We start from the raw sequence: 18334 nt of genomic DNA, 5'->3' as shown, positions 1-18334 counted from the left end.
TTTTTTTAATGTTGTTTTTATTTTTTGAAAATTTTAACTTTTTTGTAAATGAAATTTTTTTTTTTAATTTGTTATTTTGTACATTGAATTTTTTTTTGTTTTTTCTTAACATTATTTTTTACATAATTTTTTTAGTTATTTTTTACATAATTTTTTTTGTTATTTTTTACATATAGAAAAAAAAATTTTCGTTATTTTTTTGGGGCGGTTTGAGGTGCACACAAACTAAATGCATACATTAAAACTGTATATAAACTCCATTTACAAGTATCACGGAGAGAAATAGATGGTACGAGATAGTATCTAGATAGTACCAGGTACCATATTTGATCTTACAACGAACAGCTATCTAGATTCTATCAGTTACTATCCAGATTGTACGGAGTAACATCTTGGGGTGTTTTCGGCATTCACTCAGAATTAACTCTAGAGTTAGCAGTGGTGCTCAAATGTAAATTTTGATTTTCAGTTCGTCTGTTGGTTGTGAACGTTGTTGATTGGCAATTTGGCATAGACGATTCATTTTGATTGGCGCAAGGTTTGCAATTGTAACGACATGTGAAACGGGCCTTTTATTCTAGTAATGTAATGTTAAAATAAAATTTTTTGTTTCTAGATTTCATAAAAGTCCCCAAAAATTTATTACTAGATGACCCAGAGTTAACTCTGTTTTCTTGCGAGAGTAAAGAAAAAGGGTCAGTCCTAACCTTTAATGGCCGACAAAATTTGTGAACGGATTGTTTGTTTTGAAAAGTGTAAATTGAAACATAATAATTTATTTTTATTAAAAATTATTTTAACTTTTTATTTATAAAAAACAACTTTAATTAAAATAAATAATCTAGTTTCTAAAACAATTCAGATTAATTAAAGTTAGGTAAATAATAAAAATTTGAAAATTATAAACTTTAAAAAAATAACACGTTTATGGGTAGCAAAAATATGTTCCATTTTTTAATGAAAAACAAAAAATACGTATAAATTAAAAAAAAGTAAGCAAATAAGGACAACTGACTTCAAACTCAGGGTGATGAAAATAGAAAATCAATTATTTTATTTAGGTAAATAAATTTTTAAAGATAATATCATTGAGCACCACTGTTAACTCTAGAGTTAACTCTGAGTGAATGCCGAAAACACCCTTGATGGTAGTGGGTAATATAACCACACTTTTTGTAACATCTTTGATAGTACCGAGTAACATAATGATGGTACCGGATAACATCAACTTTTTACCATCTTAAGATCATAAATTCTTACCATCTATTTCTCTCCGTGTATACAAATGAATTTTATCATTAATCGTATGCAGTTTAAAGTTAGGGACAGTTGGGGTAAATGGGGACAGCATAGTTTCTAAGAAAGGTTTAAGAAAAACGTTTCCTTAAGTATATTATTGTATTAAGGGATAGAAATACTTGAAAGAAATTTTTAATAGGGCGGACGAACTTAAATTTTTTTAATAAATTTATTAAATTTGCTTAATTGATATCTTTTATTATTTTTTTTTATTTAAGTATTTTGTCTCGCATTTCAAAGAAAACAGACTTAAAAATCATACAAAATTTTTTTCTTATTCCTTATGATTTCTTTAACAAAAATCCACTTGAATTTTTGATTTTTGTCGATTTGGTTAATAATAACAAGTTGTCCCCATTTACTCCAAGTTTTCAAATTTTTAGGGCTATTATTAATCAAATTGACAAAAATCAAAAATTCAAGTGAATTTCTGTTATGGGAGTCATAAGGAATAAGAAACAAATTTTGTATGATTTTTAGGTCTGTTTTTTTTCAAATGCGAGACAAAATACTGAAATAAAAAAAAATTTAATTGGTTCAACTATTATATGAAGGGTAGAATGACAAAAGGGGTCAAGCGCCAATTTATCGAAAATGAGGTTTTTGCATAAAAAAATCAAGAAAATTCATTTACACATTTCTGTAGAAGGATTTCCTTTTTTATTGCGTATTTAAATCAGTTTTTAATAAAAATTAAATTAATAAAATAGCCTCAAACTTACTTTATTGCAACCTGATTGAAAAACAAAAGAAAGTGGTGAGTCAATAATATTATCAAAATAAAAAAAAATATTATTTTTTTAGGTTTTATTTTAATATTTTATTTTAATTTTATTTTAATAATATTTTAATTAATAAAATTAATAATAATAATGTATTTTCAATTTTAAACAATTTTAAAATCATTTTGTTATTAATTTTTAAATATTTTTATGGTTATACTAAGTGAACAATTGAATTTAAAGATGAATGTATTGCTCAATTCCAAAGCAAGCAATTAATTCGTAATTTTCTTGAAAACAAACAATTTTTTAAAGGAATTTTTTTTTCTATTCATTTCGTCGATTCCTTAGAAAGAAACTAATTTCTCAGTTTTTTTTTAAATGACCTGCAAAATTTTTAAAAATGTTTTTTTTACTTCCTGTAAAAACAGTGAATTGGCGCTTGACCCCTTTTGTCATTCTACCCTTCATATATCTACTACAAATTTTATTCAAGTTTTTCCATCCCTTAATACAGTAATATACTTAAGGAAACGTTTTTCTTAAACCTTTCTTAGAAATTATGCTGTCCCCATTTACCTCAAATTAAATTTTTTTTTTTAAATCCTACGGTAAATGGGGACAGTCAGTTTTATGCGTTTAAAGCTTAACTAAATTTTTTCTGCTGCATAAAATTAATCCTGGGAATCTAAATAATAACTTAAAAAATAAATCCGCAAATATTACCTTTTAAAGGAAGAAACTTACGTAATTTGTGAAAAATAGGGATTTTGTCCCCATTTACCCCAATTGACCCAAACTTTAAACTGCATACGAATTAATGTTAAAATTCATTTGTACTTGTAAATGCAGCTTATATACAGTTTCAATGTAGGCATTTAGTTTGTGGGCACCTCAAACCGCCCCAAAAAAATAACGAAAATTTTTTTTTCTATAAAAAATAACAAAAAAAATTATGAAAAAAATAACTAAAAAAATTATGTAAAAAATAACGTTAAGAAAAAACAAAAAAAATTCAATGTACAAAATAACAAATTAAAAAAAAAATTTTCATTTACAAAAAAGTTAAAATTTACAAAAAATAAAAACAACATTAAAAAAATATAATGTAAAAAATAACAATTTTTATGTTTTGTACAATATAACTTTTTTATGAAAATTCTTGTGTAGTTTTGATACCGACTCATTTAATTTAATTTTCTTGAAGTACTTTGACTTTAAGGATAACATTCTCATCACGGCACTCGCATTTCACGCTCGAAAGTAAGAAAGATACGTGGAAAGATACAATAGGAAAAGTACAGGGCGTGCATTAACCTATTAAAGTCGGAATGTACAAAATTTTTACAGGTACTTTGAGGCCATTATTCAACATTTAAACGCTGCATTGACAATTTTGCAATAGACATTTCATTTTTCTCAAGAACCGCTATATCGAATGGCGTGCTTAAAGAACCAAACAGTTTTAAATAAACAAATTACAAACATTTAAAAAAACGATTTTTTCGGCATCAGAAAGTCTCAAAACGTCGAGATTCACTGGAATTAGAAAAGGCTCAAAATCCCCCAAATGTAATACCTTCTCATTATGATGAGAATGTAATTAATTAAAACTTAACATAATCCTAAAATTTACTTGGCTAACATTCATTTCACGAATTGTTTCAATGGTTCAGATAATTTTTGCTTGGCGTAACTTTTTGCATCGAAGATGTTTTTGTTGGGATTTCAAAACTTTTTGTAGGTACTCACACAACACAGTATGATGCTGTGTAAGCTTACCTGAAGCTTACATGTAAGTTTTGTAAGCCAACACTATAAGCTCCAGGTAAGGTCGAGGTAAGATAAGAAAGTCCGCCATAGCTTACACAGTAATGCCATGGTATACTTACATGGTAATGACATGGTAAGCTTTAATGGTAGGGACACTGTAAGCTTATACGTAAGGTATAATATACTGTAAGGTCATCGTAAGCTTCTACGGTAAGGTCACTGTAAGGTTTCAGTAGGCTTACAAGGTAAGCTTATATTATTGCTAACATATAACAAAGTATTAATTTATTATTTTATAGTAAACAATAAATTGTTTTGCACAATTATATTTTTTTGTCATTTATGTAAAAGACCCCGGTAAGGATTGTTTAAAAAAATTTACTGCGCATTCGTATGTGCCATAGAAAGCTACTGCGCATAAATAAAAAAATTATTTATTAATATCCTTGAAAACTTACCATGTAAACTTACTGTAACCTTGCAGTGACCTTGCCATGTAAGTCTATCATGGCCTTACTTTGAAATCTTACTGTATGGCGGGCATTTCTATTATACCTCGACCTTACCTGAAGCTTACATTGTTAGCTTACAAAGCTTACACGTGGAGAAAAATTTCTTGGAACTTTTGCTTGAAATCCTGGGAAAAATTTATATTATTGTTACATCCCGAGCGAAAGGCGAGGTTGAATTTAATTTTAATTAATAAAATCAATTTTAAAATTTTGGAGGAATGGTAGGCTGATTAAGTCAAGTTGGTAAAGCTTGACCATTTATTTTTATGTGAGAACGTTTGTTCCTATCGATCCTACGGGGGTCGTCTTTTAATTTATTTTACTATTAAATAATTGCCTTGATACTTATAGTTGTTAATTTAAATATGAATTTAGGTATATGAGAAACTCAGTGAAGAATTTTATTGATATAAATGTTGTATAATTTATTAATATAAATGAATTAAATCAAAATGTTACAATAATGTTTTATGTTAAAAGATGTTGTTACAAGAATTGTGAATTTTAAAATACAGTACTTACAATTACCTCTGTTCAGAGGGCAGAAACAAATATAAATTGACAAGTTGGCACTTGTCCTTGACGCTGTGAGTTTTTACAACTCCTGAAAAGGAACGGTTGAGACTTCCTCACAGTTTTTTTAGTTCGTAAACTTCCGAAATGCACACACGTCACTTTTGCAAAATCGTTAAATTGAGAATACACTAATACGACGATTAACAATAAAATTTAATAAATGACAAGCTTACAAATCTGGCGATGATGATTACTTGCTCTAATACCGAACAACGAGTAAACATATACTGTTCGAGATGCCTCAGTGGAAGTAAATAAATTCAAAGATCACCTTATCTCCAAGCTTGACTCTTAGATCTTTCATAGAATTAAGACAATTCTCAGAACTTAGATGGACACCTGCATCCTGTATCGCATAGCGCAAGTATCGCTATTACATCGTCTACAAGCATCTTCCAATAGTACTATGCTCGAAAACTGTGCTTGCGCCTTGCTAAACGCATACATGAGTCATAAGTCCACTCGTTGCTAGAGAGTATTGTGCGTAGTAGTGTCAAATGGCATAGGTATAATTTCTAGGAATTGCCTACCAACAGGCTTTCGATATTCAAGTCAAAGGTTAGCCTATGCTATTTGATACAAGTGAGAAATTGAACATTGTATAGAATTTTATACTTTATGCAGCTGCAAAAACAATTCCTAAGAATTAGCCAAAGAATTGCGTGGAAATCATATTAGGAAAGTTTTTATATTGAGCATTATTCATACTTTTGAATAATAGCGTTTTGTAATCTTAAAATATTGAAAATATGAGGTTTGTTATTTTGATAATAATAGGTAATTGAATTTTATATAATATTGCAAAAAGAAATAATTAATTTTGAAGAATTAGGGCGAAAACTAGTATAGATAGTTTTCGCTCTTGTTCAACAACCACGCGCGATTCCTCAGCATAGCCCTTCTGTAGCGGGAGGTCACCTTCGGTGATGCATCTACGCGCCACATATATGTACGCACTATATCTATATACATTGTTTGCTCGCGTCGAGTCATAGCATGCAGGCAGAAATATGCATATATATAGACATAGACACATGTAATGATATATATGAGTCAATGCTTCAATATAATATTAGAAATAATTATAATTTTAGATTATCAATTTTGAAAGATTGAGAGTAAAGATTTGTTTACTATTATTTTTACTACTTATTATATGCCTATATAAATGAAATATATTTTAATATATTTTTATAATTTTTGTTACTGGGATGTAACAGTCCTCCCTCCTTAGAATTGTTCAACGTCCCGATTGAACATAGAATTGTTTTTGGCTGTTTTAAGTTTAACTAATAGAAATTAAATTTTATACGTGACGTTTAATAGCAATTCATTTATCATTCTTCCCACTCACACTATAAGGGTAACAATAATGATTTCGATGGATTTTATTTACGGAAATAAGAACATTGCACGGCTAGGAAGCTATGTGCATTTTTCTATTACGCGTTTGTAGTGTATAGTGTAATGTGAGTAGTGTGTTATCAGTGATACCTCTATTGCAGTGATCTCCATTCATATAAAGATGATCTCGTCTTCCATCTATCGCTATTGTCTCAATGCCAGGGAAATGATCTTGACGATGTCATGGAAAGCAGCCGAGGGCCTATGCGTCGACGAGGTCGACCTAGCCGAAAAGTCCTTGCAAGGACCAATTTTCTTGAGGCACTGCACACGGAGTTGGAAGAAGCTCAGAGAGAAGTGGGAGCAGTATCGCAGGAATTTGCAGAAATGACGGACTTCCTAAGGTTGGTTTTTACACACATTTTAAAACACATGTGCATTTACATATATGTAATAAATATATATATTTATAGAAATTTTTTTTTTGTTTTCAGTCGTCCTGATCGGCTTCCATCCTGCTACTGTGGTAGATGTGAAATAAACCACCCATTCTTTTTGAAGGTTTGTGTTTTCATGTATAACATATTACGTACGTAAAGTTTATTTAATTTTAGTTATATTTGTGAATTTTGATTTTCAGCTGCTGATGTCATACAGAGGGTCTCGCCTGAAGAGCTGGATCGTTCTCCAGGCCCTTCCCTAGAACCTTCGGCTGGGACATCTACTACCACATCCGAGGTAGATATCAAAGATGAGGTTTTTGATGTGGAAATGCCCTGGTTCGAAGAGATTTTGGTGTAAGAATGTGCGAGGTCCTCTTGTGAACATTTAATTAATGAAAAAGACCCTCTCGAACTGTGCTCTAGTGACACTTTTAGTGATAGTGATAGCGGATAAGTGTAAACTCTCTTTTTTTACAATTTTTACAGTGTAAATATGTATATATTTTGGAATGCGTGTTTGTGTGTAAGTGTGATTTGTAGTGAAAGTGTAAATTGTAGTGCGAATGTGTGTGTGTTTAATAAAAATATTTTTATAATTTTTTAAATTAATTTCACTTTTCTTATTTATTTACTTCCTTTTGTGCATGGTTCTTATTTTAACAAAATTTTTTTTTAACCTTCTCTTTTTCTTCTTTTAATTTTGTTTTTTTTACAATATTTAAGCAAATAATAAAAATTGTTTATTAATTTTTAATATATTTAACTGATTAATAATAAATTGTGAATACGTGTAAAATATAATCAAAATTTTTAATAAATTCAATTTTTAAACTTACTTTAAATGTAAAAAGTATATGTCATCTTTTTTAATATTTTGTTTTTACGTATTCTCAATTAAATTTTTTAAAAAAATATAAAATAATGGAATGTTTTGTTGATATGATCATCTCATTATCAAAATTGGCAAATTATACTTATTTTTTAACTATTATATATATATATATAAATTTTTTTTTAATCTTGAAATTTAAGTTTTGGCAATTTTGAATTATTTTAATATTTTAATTTTTATTTTGGTGGGCCAATTTTTGGATAATAGGGTGATCAATATTCAATTTGTATTAGGGTAACATAATGAGTAAAGGAGTTCACTCGCATAATAATACAATGCATCCTTATCGCATTTGTGGCGGTGGTTGTAGTTCATTGCTGTCCATCTTCATGCGTCTTCTCTCTTTCTTCATGCTGTTTCTCTGTCGCACGACAATACACTGGTGCGACACTTGTCTATAGATGATTCATGATGCACGATGCTGCATAGCAAAGGCCTTGATATATATAGATATTTAAATCTGGTTGAATATTTTGCTTGATGATTTCGCATTGAATTTGAATGAAATTTACAAAATTTGTATGCGCGTTGTCCTCCCTCCTTAGAATTTTGAATCGTCCTTGATATAATTAGGAAAATTTTTTAAATTTCTATTGTCCTGAATTAACATTTCTTATTCTTTGCCGTCTCTGGTGTAAAGTTGTGCAGCAAGTATACACATATCGAGCTACAATCATAATAATAATGAACAGTATGACTCGGAAGACAATATAAATGTAGCTTTTAACTTCAGAAATCCATCCGATTAGTGGTAATTTCATCTGTGGAATAGAAAGTATTTTAAGAGTTTACATATGTATATTATTTAATTTTCATTAATTTTTATTTATTTATTTTTTTTAGAGGAAAAAAGATAAAATTTCTTTCGTCAGTCTGAATGAATTAAGTAAAATACTTTTTTTTTATGAAGGAATTTTCTTAAAAACAGATAATTGTAATATTTTTTATTTTTTTTTTACCATACTTCTTGTGTTTCAAGCTTTTGTTGTTTTGACATACTTTATATCTCTTACCGCTCCATGACAATTCATGTTTGGAAAAATTATAATTGATTTATAACCTTTCCAATTTACCCTTAGAAAAATCAAATTCCTCTATCCTTCCTTTTGGAAGAACGAAGGATTGTTGTATTTCTTCTTCCAAAGGTTTTGTCTGAAGATTTTCAGCCATTTGGTCCTAAATAAATAATTTCGTATTAGTAATAATTATAGATAAGTAAATTTTAGTTTCTGTACGTGTTTATTGAAAGAGTTTTTCATTTTTTTGTCTCTAGAATGATGTTAGTTTTATCTGAAATTTTATTAATTTTATAAGGTCTGTGATATTGGCTGATTAGTTTCGTATTTTATTGCAATTTCTAATGCGGCGTCAAGAGTTAAGGGATTTTGAGTTTCTACTATTATAGATACGTTATCAGGTAGACCACGAATAAAAGCTTCTAACGCGCAATCATTCAAGGGCATCATCATATCTGCGGCATTTTGATATTTATCTCGTAAAGCAGCTTGCGCACCTGATAATAAAAAGGATATTCGATCATAGAACTCTCTAATGCTTTCCGTTCGGTACATTCGAATAGTAGAAATATCATATAAATACCAAGCATAAGTTTTTCTAGTAGCAAAACGTTGTTTTAAATGCTGTATTAGTGCGTTTAAGTTTGGAAATATTTTTCCATGAGTGCTGTCTCTAGCCGCACCTTTTAAACGCGATAATATTGCCCTGATATACAATTTTCACAATTTTCGGGTACACTTGTTTTTCCATTTTCTATGTCTTGAATGAAATCTCTAACCGACATATTTTTTCCGTCAAATATTGGGATGTTTAATGTTGCTTGTTGTAAAACAAAACACTCAGTCATGGAGGTCATCATAGCTTCTGTCATTGTGCGATTTATTGTCCCAGTGCAATTAGGTCTATTGTCTGTCATTTTGTTTAACAAACGTATGGAATTTTGTTAAAAAAAAAAAAAATTAATTAAAAATTTTTTTGAATATGATTTAAAGCGTGTTTCCGAGATATAATACGATCCTAATACTCCCGAAATTTCAAAATTACCTCGAATTTAAATAAAATTTTCGTACACGAATTTTTAAGACTGTTCACTTAAGATCGGTTTATAACTAAAGATGCAGCCAGTACACATTTCCTTATTAAATTAATTGGTAAAGAAAGGTCAAAGATTAAACTTCTTTGATAATATTTCAATTGTTATTATATAATGAAAGAAACAAACAAAAATTTTCATTTTTTCTATTTGTCTTTTCAAAAAAAAAGATAAATATGGAGAGATTAAAAAAAAATTCTTTTAATTTTATTAAAAGTGATAAGGCAACCATTCAAATAAAATAAAGAAACAATTCAAAATCAACTATTTCAAAATGTCAAATAGGATGTTGTAAAAAAATTAACAATTAAATACATGTATACAAAGATTATATTCAAGAATACCATTACAATTTACATTTATATATTAAATCTGTTTTTAAATGTTGTTTAAACTCAAACCTTCTTTATGCCTTAATATCGCCTCGTTTTCTAATTTTTTAAAAAGTTTTGATTTTTGGAAAATCACTTATGATAATAATAAGAAAAATATGACTAATTTAAGGAAAATTATTTTTAAAAAATTGACTTAGGGTCAGCCGGGGTAAATCCGAACGGGAGGTAAATCCGAACGCTAATTATTTCAGCTTAATTAAAATTTTTAAAAATAAGTTCGATATGAGAAATTTTACCTCAGATCCTCTTCAAGAGATTCTAAGTATTATCCCATTTTTCGTTTGTTAATTAGCAACAGCATAAACAAAGATAACACAGCCACACAAAAAAAAAGTACCCGGGCCGGGGAATGAGACCACCATTTCTTGATGTATTTTGATGCGCTGAACACGAATCTGAAGTCCGTTTAGCTCCATCACGTCAGGATTTTGACATAACCTCAAAAAACATAGCTGATTTTAAATGACAGGAGAAATTTTTTAAATAATGGCAGATTTGTTTGAATCTTGTTACTCGGGGGTTTTTGGGGTCGCTGATTACGAATTTAACGTCAGATTTATAAAATTCAAAATGGCGGATTCAATATGGCGGACGAATTTTTAAAAAGTAGTTGGATTTTTACGAAAATTGGTATCTAGGGGTTTTGGGAGTCGCTGATTACAAATTTATCGTCAGATTATTCAAATTCAAAATGGCGGATCCAATATGGCGGACGAGTTTTTAAAAAATAGTTGAATTTTTATGTAACTTGGCCGATACTGGGGTTCCGAGTCCCTGCATCGTAATACGTTTCCTACGCGTGTCTGCCATGACGGCATCAAAGCCATTATCCAGGGACTTAGCCGGATAGCGGACAAACTCCGTTGTCCACCGTCACCGCGTGGAGGTACCCTGGATGCAGACACATGTAGAAACATAAAGATATTTGACCACCGTACTATATCTGCCATTTTACATTTGAATAATCTGACGTTAAATTCGTAATCAGCGACTCCAAAAAACCCCATGATACCAATTTTTGTAAAAATCCAACTACTTTTTAAAAATTTGTTCGCCATATTGGATCCGCCATTTTGAATTTGAATAATCTGACGATAAATTTGTAATCAGCGACTCCCAAAACCCCTAGATACCAATTTTCGTAAAAATCCAACTACTTTTTAAAAATTCGTCCGCCATATTGGATCCGCCATTTTGAATTTATTAAATCTGACGTTAAATTCGTAATCAGCGACCCCAAAAACCCCCGAGTAACAAGATTCAAGCAAATCTGCCATTATTTAAAAAATTTCTCCTGTCATATAAAATCAGCTATGTTTTTTGAGGTTATGTCAAAATCCTGACGTGATGGAGCTAAACGGACTTCAGATTCGTGTTCAGCGCATCAAAATACATCAAGAAATGATGGTCTCATTTCCCGGCCCGGGTACTTTTTTTTTGTGTGGCTGTGTAACGAGTATTGCAAAAAAGATTGAAAATCAAAGATGACACTCTTTCAGTATTTTGTCTCGTATTTGAAGAAAAAGAAGCTAAAAATTTATTTTATTATTTATAATTGTTTGTTATGAATACTAGAACAAAAACTACTTTTGATTTTTGCCTTCTGTAAAATTTTATTAATAATATCAGACCGTTCGTATTTACATCAGAGCCACACAAAATTGTTTTTATTTCATTACACTATTATTTTAACATTATAAAAGTACATAGAAAAAAGTTTTTCTTTCTATACGTATCCTCGTTAGTAATAATTAATAAGCAGAAACTTAATTTCTGTTCTCTTGAAGGAGTGTTTCAATTTTTTTGCCAAATGGTTTGTTGAAAAAAGTTTTTCAGGATCTTAATAAAATTTGGTATTCTACGGTTTTTGGGGTCGCTAATTACCAATTTGAAGTCAATTTTCAAAATTCAAAATGGCGGACGAGAATTAAAAAATTCATTGGATTCGCTCGAAAATTGTTACTCGGGGGGTTTCAGGGTCGCTGATTACGAATTTGGAGTTAGCAAATTTGATCATTTTTAAAAATAAGTTTTAGGAAAGTCCGCCATTTTGAATTTAAAAAATTTGACTTTTGTTTTTGTATTTACATTCAATCACTCCAAAATACTTTCTGTACCAAGTTTTGCAAAAATCCGTTATGATTTGATAAAGTTATTGAAGGTTTTAATTGTGTAATGCATTTTAATTTTTAACCTGTTTGATTTTTGTATTTATATATGATGCATTATTACATAATAGGTTTATTATCGTATTTTTTTTGAGTTTTTATATAAGTTTAACAATTGCAATACTTTAAATTTATTTTCCCTAAGATTTTTCTGAAATACAGTGGCGTTCGTATTTACTCCGGTATTTTAGGAAAGTTGCAAAGTATCGAGGTAAATACGAACGCTAAGTTTCCTGCGATTGTAATTTATCAAAAAATTTTTGCTACCCCATAAAATTGTTCTATGGAAGTAAAGTAACAACTTCATGCACCAGAATACCGGAAGTATTTTCTTTTTAAAGAAAAAACTTATGTTATTGTTGAAACTTACTAAAAGCGTTCGGATTTACCCCGGTTGACCCTAAAACAAATAATGATGTATAGATATGTAATCTTATGTTATTATTTTTTTTTTTAAATTTGTTAAATAAAATAATTTTTATTTCAGGAATTTTAGAAAATGAAGGAAAGAATTTTTCGAATTCTACCTTGACAGGTGTGCCGTGCGGCACTAAGTGTCAATCACGAAACTGTCATGTGCCGGGCGGCAGAAATGATCAGGCTCTAGCAGAATATTTTTTATTAATTTTTAACAATTCAAGAAGGCCCAATTAACAAGTATGCCATGCGGCACCAAATGTCAATAACCAGAAATACAATGTGCCGTTAGGCACCAAAGCAGTTCTCGCTTAGCCTTCTCAAACTTGTTAAAATTTTCAAAGATATTCTTAACAAATCAAAGGATATCAGACATGTTTGCCGTACGGCATAAAATGTCAACGTCAAAAACTGTAATGTGCCGGACGGCACTAAGACAGCTTTTGCTAACACCTTAAATTTATTAAAATATTAGGTAAATATTATAACAATCAAAGAAAATTAGACAGATTTGCCGTGCGGCATAAAATGTCAAAATCAAAATAAGTAATGTGCCGGACGGCACTAAAACATATTTTGTTATTTTCTTTAATAAGTTAAATTATATAAGGATATTATAATAATAATTAAAGAGAATTAGACAGATTTGCCGTGAGCAATAAAATTGTCACAATCGGAAAGAGTAATGTGCCGGACGGCACTAAAACAATTTCTGATAATCCCTTTAATATATTATAATAAGAGTTTTTTTTTTTAATAAATGGAATACAAAAAAAAATAATAAAATACAAATTTTTTTTTTTTTAAAAGAAAGGTAACAAATCCCACCGCTGCCACCAAATCAGCTGTTACATCCCGAGCGAAAGGCGAGGTTGAATTTAATTTTAATTAATAAAATCAATTTTAAAATTTTGGAGGAATGGTAGGCTGATTAAGTCAAGTTGGTAAAGCTTGACCATTTATTTTTATGTGAGAACGTTTGTTCCTATCGATCCTACGGGGGTCGTCTATTAATTTATTTTACTATTAAATAATTGCCTTGACACTTATAGTTGTTAATTTAAATATGAATTTAGGTATATGAGAAACTCAGTGAAGAATTTTATTGATATAAATGTTGTATAATTTATTAATATAAATGAATTAAATCAAAATGTTACAATAATGTTTTTTGTTAAAAGATGTTGTTACAAGAATTGTGAATTTTAAAATATAGTACTTACAATTACCTCTGTTCAGAGGGCAGAAACAAATATAAATTGACAAGTTGGCACTTGTCCTTGACGCTGTGAGTTTTTACAACTCCTGAAAAGGAACGGTTGAGACTTCCTCACAGTTTTTTTAGTTCGTAAACTTCCGAAATGCACACACGTCACGTTTGCAATATCGTTAAATTGAGAATTCACTAATACGACGATTAACAATAAAATTTAATAAATGACAAGCTTACAAATCTGGCGATGATGATTACTTGCTCTAATACCGAACAACGAGTAAACATATACTGTTCGAGATGCACGAGTTACAGTCGTAATAATTTTAAAGTAACCGAAGGCTCAAACTCACGATGGTAATTTCACAATATGAAACGAACTATGAAATGATTCCGGAGCAAATGACAAATGACAATGCATTTGCATGGGTTTTTATACTAGAAAATCATCCTCAGTGGGAGTAAATAAGTTCAAAGATCACCCCATCTCCAAGCTTGACTCTTAGATCTTTCATAGAATTAAGACAATTCTCGGAACTTAGATGGACACCTGCATCCTGTATCGCATAGCGCAAGTATCGCTATTACATCGTCTACAAGCATCTTCCAATAGTACTACGCTCGAAAACTGTGCTTGCGCCTTGCTAAACGCATACATGAGTCATAAGTCCACTCGTTGCTAGAGAGTAATGTGCGTAGTAGTGTCAAATGGCATAGGTATAATTTCTAGGAATTGCCTACCAACAGGCTTTCGATATTCAAGTCAAAGGTTAGCCTATGCTATTTGATACAAGTGAGAAATTGAACATTGTATAGAATTTTATACTTTATGCAGCTGCAAAAACAATTTCTAAGAATTAGCCAAAGAATTGCGTGGAAATCATATTAGGAAAGTTTTTATATTGAGCATTATTCATACTTTTGAATAATAGCGTTTTGTAATCTTAAAATATTGAAAATATGAGGTTTGTTATTTTGATAATAATAGGTAATTGAATTTTATATAATATTGCAAAAAGAAATAATTAATTTTGAAGAATTAGGGCGAAAACTAGTATAGATAGTTTTCGCTCTTGTTCAACAACCACACGCGATTCCTCAGCATAGCCCTTCTATAGCGGGAGGTCACATATCCATGCCTGTACGGACTATATCTATATACATTGTTTGCTCGCGTCGAGTCATAGCATGCAGGCAGAGATATGCATATATATAGACATAGACACATGTAATGATATATATGAGTCAATGCTTCAATATAATATTAGAAATAATTATAATTTTAGATTATCAATTTTGAAAGATTGAGAGTAAAGCTTTGTTTACTATTATTTTTACTACTTATTATATGCATATAAAAATGAAATAAATTTTAATATATTTTTAAAATTTTTGTTACTGGGATGTAACATTATTAATGGCAAGGTGGTGACAACTCGTTATTTTTAGCAAAATATAATTTTTAAAATACCATACAATCCTATATATTGGTTTATAAATTTTCAGAAGTGCTTATAGTTGTAAATATATTAAAATATAGTATAACTTTGTATACTGCAAAATAAAATATCTTATCCTACATATCATGAAAACCAGTGCGGAATGGGAATTTTAATTTTGGTAGTGAGAACTATAAGCTATCCTTTACTAGTTATTAATGCCGTCAAGTAGAGCATCTTGTACCGTGAGCATGGGAATTTTTGTGATGTTAGAAAGTAGCAGTAGCTATCCAATACTACCTGTCAGTGCCCTCAAGTAATCATCTTATACTTTGAGCATAAGAATTTTTGCTCTGTTTAGAAGGATATAAAACTATTTTTTCATATGTATTAATACTTTATGCAGACAGTTTCGTTATTTTTTAATGAGAAAATTATAATATTTGTAATAATTTCTTATTAAAAACTTTAATTTTACATATTATAATAATCATTTTTTAGGAATTAATATTATAAAAATATTAATTTTAATTAATATTTGTTCACTTCTAATTCTCAAAAAATCAAAAACTCTGATAATTAATTATTATGGATTATATTATTCATAAATAATCTGAAAAGACAATTTGAATAATATTAAATAGTTTTAATAAATGAAGTTTAAAATAAATAGGGTCATTTGGGGTAAATGTAAACGCATTTGCTTAGTTTCGACAATAACGTAAGTTTTTTTATTTTAAAAAGCAATACTTCCGGTTTTCTACTGCATGAACTTGTTACTTCACTTCCCTAGAAACATTTTATGAGGTACAAAAAAATATTGATCAACTTGAATCGCTTAAAACTGACTGTTTACATTTACCCCGAGATTTTGAAATTTTCCCAAAATTCGTGGTAAATGTAAACACCTCTGTAGTTTAAAGAGGTTTAAGAAAAAAGTTATCCCAAGTATACTACTGTGTAAAGGGATGTAAAAACTGAAAAAAAATTCTTGGTAGATGTAAAATAATTGAACCAATTGATTGATAACATATAAAATAAGCAATCATTACCATAACAAAACTAGTAATGTAAAAACTTGAAAAACTTCAATAAATTTTAATAGATTTTCATTCAACTTGGTGAAAATAAGTTTTTAAGGTTGAATTTAAGGTTGTTTTTAAGATTCTATAATCGAATTTTTAAATTTCAAAATGGCGGATCCAAAATGGCGGACAAACATAAAAATATTGTTAAAAATTGATCAAATTTGCTTGAATCTCGCTACTCGGGGGTTTTTGAGGTCACTGAATACGAATTTGAAGACAAATTTAAAATTTTCAAAATAGCGATCTATAAATCAATCATCTAAGCAACCAATCTATCCACCAATCAATCACTCAATCAACCAATCATCCAATTAATCCACCAATCAATCAGTCAATCAATCAAGCAATCCACCAATCAACCACTCAATCAACCAATCTATAAATCAATTATCCAATCAACCAATCAATCCAATCCACCAATCAATCCACCAATTACTCAATCAACCAATCCATAAATCAATCGTCCAATCAATCAACCAATCAATCCATCAATCAATCCATCAATCAATCTATCAATCAATCAATCAATCAACCAATCAATCACTCACTCTTATTCTAGGATTCCTACGTACCTGAGTTTTATTCACCAATCGTGAAGAATCGCTTTCCTATATTTTAAACACGTAAATGCACTATGCAATACTATGCAGGTCTATACCTGCAACTGACTAACACGAAGGAGTTATAAAAGAAGATCCAATTTCGTTTTTTATGTAATTTTACAGGGCCAAAATAATGTAATTGTGAAATAGAAGCAAATTTATTCAATTATTTTCTTTTAAAATGCAGCAGAAATTCTGTTTACATTTACCCCGAGTTTTCAAATTCTCGGGGTAAATGTAAACACTTAATTATCTATTAACTGAATTGACGAAATTAAAAAATCAAAGTCAGCTTTTGTTAAGGGATTCATAAGGAATAATTAGAAATTTTAGTTTGAATTTTTAGTTCATTTTTATTCAAATGCGAGACAAAATACTGAAACAGTAAATCTTTAATTTTCAATCTTTCATGCATTAAGCGACAAATTGGAGTATGGCTTTGACAATTGTCGAAAAAAAAATTGGCAATACTCAGAACCTGTTGCAGGTAAGCTGAGGTTAAAATATTGGGGTCGAACTTAATTTTAAATCTGTAAATTAAGCTGCAATATCTGCTGTTTACATTTACCCCTTGTTTACATTTTCCCCAAATGACCCTAAGACATACAATTTTTATAAATTCTCTATATTTCAAAAATATTTTGAAAACGAATTCCATGCACACCACATATAAAGTTAACAATATTCATACCCATCTTTTTGCAATATAATTTGATCCATCACATCCTCGAACCATAAAAGTAACAATACCTTCATTTAATCTTTTTGGAGTTAAACATGTCCATGTTTTTATACAATCATTTACTACTTCATACGCTTGAAAATGTTCATCATACCAAACATTATTACACATTTCCGTAACAAAACGTAATTTTCTTTGATCTAATATGCAGTAACGGACAATGTAAAACGTTGGTCCCTCTTCGCTAGAAATCATAATTATAGCGCTTGGTTTCACATATTTGTCAAAGCATTTAATCCACTTGATAATACGCACAACATTATTAAAAGTAGATGTCAAACACGAAAAAAAATCTCGATAATAAAGAAGTGAAGTTACACGAGACGGTTTATAAGGGCCACAAATAAACTTTGAATATGTTGATGCATTAAAAACAAAACGACGATTTAGTTTCAGTTGGTGTCTAACTGCGATAGTGTGACAAACATTTACTCGAATTTTTGATGCATGTGTTGTTACTTTTCCATTTTGATATTTGCTTTCAAAACGGATTGATGATTGATATATTGGCAGAATTAATGTCATTTTTGTGAATTAGGCAAAATCTACAAGGGAAATTGGCTTGAAAACATTCGGAAAATCCAAAAATGGAATAAACT

Source organism: Leptopilina boulardi, unplaced genomic scaffold (genome assembly GCF_019393585.1).
Source record: "Leptopilina boulardi isolate dan_hultmark-lab unplaced genomic scaffold, ZJU_Lbou_2.1 LbouV2_204, whole genome shotgun sequence".
Classification (NCBI taxonomy): domain Eukaryota; kingdom Metazoa; phylum Arthropoda; class Insecta; order Hymenoptera; family Figitidae; genus Leptopilina; species Leptopilina boulardi.
Note: the sequence above shows the minus strand (reverse complement) of the source record.